The sequence below is a fragment of the Pteropus alecto genome, unplaced genomic scaffold (genome assembly GCF_000325575.1).
Source record: "Pteropus alecto unplaced genomic scaffold, ASM32557v1 scaffold125, whole genome shotgun sequence".
NCBI classification, from domain to species: Eukaryota; Metazoa; Chordata; class Mammalia; order Chiroptera; family Pteropodidae; genus Pteropus; species Pteropus alecto.
Window position 1 is genome coordinate 4092993 of NW_006436888.1, and position 4975 is coordinate 4097967.

At 51.6% G+C, this 4975-nt stretch overlaps 1 protein-coding gene across 1 annotated transcript in view; it reads left to right on the forward strand.

Annotated features, from left to right (window-relative positions):
• DHRS3 (dehydrogenase/reductase 3) overlaps positions 1-4975 on the forward strand; it is a 34650-nt gene that overhangs the window by 2041 nt on the left and 27634 nt on the right. The gene's annotated exons all lie outside the window — the stretch shown is intronic.

A 4975-nucleotide genomic window follows, 5' to 3' on the forward strand; every position in this document is an offset into this window, starting at 1 on the left:
CCAGCTGATCTGACAGGGAGCCACATACCTAGGAGATTAAGTAAATATGTACTGTAGAAAACCAAACCTGCATGTAATTCCAGGTTGCTTTTGTTTTGTTAAATACTGCCCCGAGATTTACAATTCCTCTGGGGTGGCTCAGACTGGGACTGAACTTTGGAGCCTGAGCTATCAGCCAGAGCTGATGGCCCATTAACTCTTCCCACACCGGCCAGGCGGGGGGGCCTGTCCTGGCCCAGCTAGCTGGGGTCTGCTGTCCCGTGCTCCTGCTTCTCCTTGGGTGGTTTGGACAGCTGCTTGACCTTGCAGTTGGAGGGGGAGTTCGGAAGTGTTTTTAACCCTTGCACACACAGAAAAAGGAGAAGTAACAGTTATTCTCAGCAGTTTCGTTTCCTTAGGGTGATGCCCCATTGAAGGGCTCCCAAAAGCCTTTGCAGAAGTGAATCAGGATGGCAGATGGGGGCGTCCTTGCAGGGGGATGTGGCGTTGGGGACAGTCGTGTGGGGTTTGGGACAATCGCGTGGGGTTGATTGTCATTCCTTAGCTGTCTGCGTCCCACAGAAACTTTCTCCTGACTCTTCTAGCTGGCCCAGGCCCTGGCCCAGTCTCTTACTACACTGGTAACTGGCTGCAGTAGACATACGAAGAACTCCTTTAGCCAATCTGGAAAAACTTGACTGACTATAAACAAGTCTAAATAGAAAGAAGCATATGGCACTGGGGGAGGAGGGCAGAGGCCTGCAGAGTGGGCCCTACTAGTTCACGCACTGGGAACCACGCCCCGCCTCCCTCGGAATGGACCATCTCTTCCAGGGAATAAACGCAGGGGCTAATTAGAAATATGTCTTAAGTTGGTATCCGGTCCCCAGAAACAGGATCCATGGGGCCTATGAAACTTCCTGTGTCATTCGCCCTACCTAGGTTCAGTCATGGGACCAGTCGGGATTGACCAGCAGCGCTCCCTGGAACTCATAATTATCTGACCAATTACTCCAGCTACTTTTTAATGAGCCTTCACTTGCTGTCACGGTGGGGAATTTGGAATCGTGGCTTCTTGCCCGAGTCCAGTGAGAGGGACTTGGGACAATCTCCAGACCTAGGAGTGTTTGGGGGCCCGGTGGGCTTGGGGACAAAGGGCCGAGTGTTGTGGAGTGGGGAATTTACAGGAGATGGCTCAGTGAGCTGTGTGAAAAGTGGGCTTAGGGTGGTCCTAGAGGGGCTGGAGAGAGCTGGGGAGGGTGGAGCCACCCGTAGCCTGCAGCAATGTGAGACTGGAGACAATGTGAACCACACAGGACTCTCCTCCCTGCATCTGAGAGCCCTTCCAGGCTAGGTTTGGGTGGGATTGGACCTGGAGGGGAAAGTCCCTCAAAAGAAAAAAAATAAAAATAAAAAAGGAAGAAGACCTGAGTCTGCAAACAGCTGCAATGTCCAGAGAGGTCTGTTTACTTTGGGGGCGGGGGCGGGGAGGGGGAGCGATAATCCAGTTTCACATAATGACCTTGAGTCAAACAGGATTTGGCAATATTTGTGGGCAGTAGTGTGCCTTAGGCTGCAAAGGTGACCCAGATGACAGCTTTTCTTAAAGGGACACAAAGGCTCCAGACCTGGAGACATCTCTCCTTTCCTACCATGTACCGATGTCACCAAGGCAGAGCCACTTATGCTTAGGGTCTTTAAGGGGAAGGCTCTTGCTGGGTTATTGCCCACCACACTCCTTTTTAATTTTCTATGTCCTGGAATTCATCCCTAAAGCATTCATAGAGCTTGGGCTCATTTCTGTTTGCCCCAAGGCTCTTGGCTAGCTAGTCAGCTGGCCCAGCCTCCAGTCTTTGACCTTGAGTTGGTTTTAGCGGAAGCCCTGGGGGGGGGGCGGGAGGAGGAGAAGGAAACTGTTTACTTGGAGGTATTTGCAGTAGCTGTTCCAGCCTTCAATACAGTATGAGGAAGGGGATGAACAGGAGCCCTGGGCCATGATTGCAGGCCCCGTGGGGGCAGAGGTCACATACCAGGGCCCAATCTCTCCATCGAGGAACTCAGGGACCCATTTCAGAGAGGTAGTATGAGAACTGGCTCAGAGTTGCATCTGCCTTGCTTGCTATTACTGAATTTCCAGCACACGAGTCTATGGCCCGGTTCCTAAAGTAGCTGGCCAGGAACTAGCCCTTTACGTAGATCTGCGACTCCCAGTCTCTATCCCCTCCACTCAGCAAATCCCAGACCCTTCCCAGGCCTGGCACAGGGGCAGGCACAGGGGCAGGCCCAGGCCCAACTCTCCCGTGACAATGAGGTCTTTGCGAGACCTAGTTCAGCAAACTTGCCTGAGGTGTCTATTAGGTTTTGATGCAGCTCTGAGCCCAGAGAGGAGAGAGATGGGTACAACGAAAATTAGCAAAGACACAGAGACGTGGGCAGGTGCTTACAGCCAAGGCGTAAATTACAGTGTGCATTAGTTTCCTGTGGCCACCATAGCAAATGATCACTAACTGGGTGGCTTACAACAATAGCAATTTATTGTCTCAGTTCTGGAGGCCAGAACTTTGCACTCAAGGTGTTAGCAGGGCCCTGCACCCTGCTAACCCTTCCTGGCCACTTCCAGCTCCTGGTGGCTCCTGGTTGGTGTTCCTTCGCTCATGGCAGCAGAACCCCAATCTCTGCCTCCATCTTCACAAGCCTTTCTTCCCTGTCTCTCTGAGTGTCTCTGTGTCCTCTCCTCTTATAAGGACACCAGTCACTAGATTTAGGCACATACTAAATTCAGTATGACCTCATCTTGAGATTCTGCACCAATTACATCTCCAGAGACCCTATCTCCAAATAAGGTGACATTCTGAGGTTCCAGGTGGACATGCATTTTGAGAGGACACTACGCAGAGGAAGCCCAGTGGAGCTGTTAGTCTAGCTCACGGCAGGCTTCGCGAAGGAGGTAGCGTTTCAGTGAGCCTTGAAGAAGGCCAAGAGTTTTAACCAGGAGCGTGAGAAGGGCAGCCAGGTGCAAGAGACCACGTGATCAAAGGCTGTGTACCTGGCTGAAACTGGGGGAGGGGAGCAGGGGGCAAATAAAGAAAATATTAGGGTAGGATAGGGAGCTGGGAGTTTGTATCTCAGACTCTGATTTAGGCCGGTATCGATGAGAATAGGAAAAAGGAGGAAGAGAGGAGAGAGATTCAGACAGGGAATCTTGTGGATGCCAGAACGATCAGGGCAAAATAGCTGTATTAAACAACCGATGTGTGATGAAGGCCACCAAGGCAGGGGTGGCCTGGAGACAGCAGTGGTCCACTCCCCCATCCTCACCCTGAAGGCAGCCTTTGCAGGGAATTTCTGGGCAAAGTACTGGGCTCCCATTTGAGCCAGCTCAGAAGTAGGATGACAGGCTACCTGTCCTACCCGTGGGCATCTAGAAGCTTTTCAGCTTATAGCATCCGGCCCTTGGGTTTCAGACAATGGGCCTTACAATTTGGGCTGTCTCATGAATAGACAAACACCTTCCTGTTATTGGTACAACCTTCTTCCTCTGGGGGACAAAGGCAGCCACATCTAGGGCCACGCCTCCTGTGGCCTGGCTCACCTGAGCTGGGAGACCAGAGACTCAATTCTAGACCCTGGAAAAAAGTAGCATCCTGCTCCAGGCTGCAGGTAAGAAGCATACCTATGAAATGAGAGAGGACACAGCGATTGGCCTGCTCTAAAATTCTTGTATCGTGGATCAACCATCCCAAGAAAGCAACCAATTGCCAAGCTTCCTGAGTTGCAAGGAGACTTATGCAAAAAAAATTTGTCCTAATCGCCAGCAGATCTCAGACTTTCTTGTTAATCATCAGATTCCATTTAATGAAAAAGAAGCAATTCCGTTGCAAAGGATTCATTTCAGCTCTTATAGAAAATGTTAATTTTTTCAACCTGTAGCTTTCAAGGGACTGAGGGGCCTGAGTTTCCCAACTAGGATGTCAAGCAGAACTTGCCGTTTTCATCCTAAAATCACAAAATTGTCTATTTGGGCTTCAGAGAATACTCCCTGGATCCAGCAACATGGAACCTGAGTCAACAAGTCCCTCTTCGGCCTACCTAGTCCGTCTGCTAATAATTTTTGTTCGGACTCCAGGCGTTTGGGAACGTCCAGCTTTTCAGAGCCCAGGGCATTCGTTGACCCCTACACAGAGCCTTTCCGAAATCCTTGGCATTATGCTTACTTCTCTGGTCCATTTCCATTTCTTCTTGGTTGAGTTGTTACTGAGAAAATCATCTCGGCCAAGTTCATGAGAAGGTAGCCCATAGCTGTCGTTTTCCATCCAGGAAAGGGATCTGGTTGTTGCAATCACTGCCACTTGTCCCCAAAGGCCTGATCTCAACCCGCCACCACCCAAATCCGGTGTGGTTCTGGGCATCAGTGCAGGAAAGGTTCTGGACCCAACATATTCCCCTTCGTCTTCACGCGGCATTCTGCGATGTGCTTCTGTCTGCCGGGGGCGTCAGACAGCCCTTAGAGAGTGTGGCACTAGAGGCCTGAAAATGAGGACAGGTCCAGATTCTCAGAAAGAGAGTGCCACATGCCAGAACAGGTTAGCCAATGAACGGCTGGAGGGACTCTGTCATTCATTCGACAAACCTATCGTGCCCTTTCTGTGTGCCAGGCGCCATCCCGCACTGGGGATGCAGCAGTGAGCAAAGCAGACAAACGTCCCCACCGTGGAAAGCCAACAGTTTAGCGAGGGGGGCAGACGGATAATACGCGAGAAACATAAAACAGTGCGTTACATCGTAGTAAGTGCAAAGGAGAAAGAAATGAGGCCTGGCGGGCGGAAGAGGCCAAGGCCGGAAAGGAGGGAGCGGCGTTTCCGGCAGAGAGAAGATGAAGGGCTGTGAGGAGAGAATGTGCCTGGGGGGTGCGAGGCCAGCGTGGCCGGAGCAGAGCGAGCGACAGGGAGAGGAGGGAGAGTGCGGGGTGGGGGAGCAGGGCAGGGTGGGGGAGCAG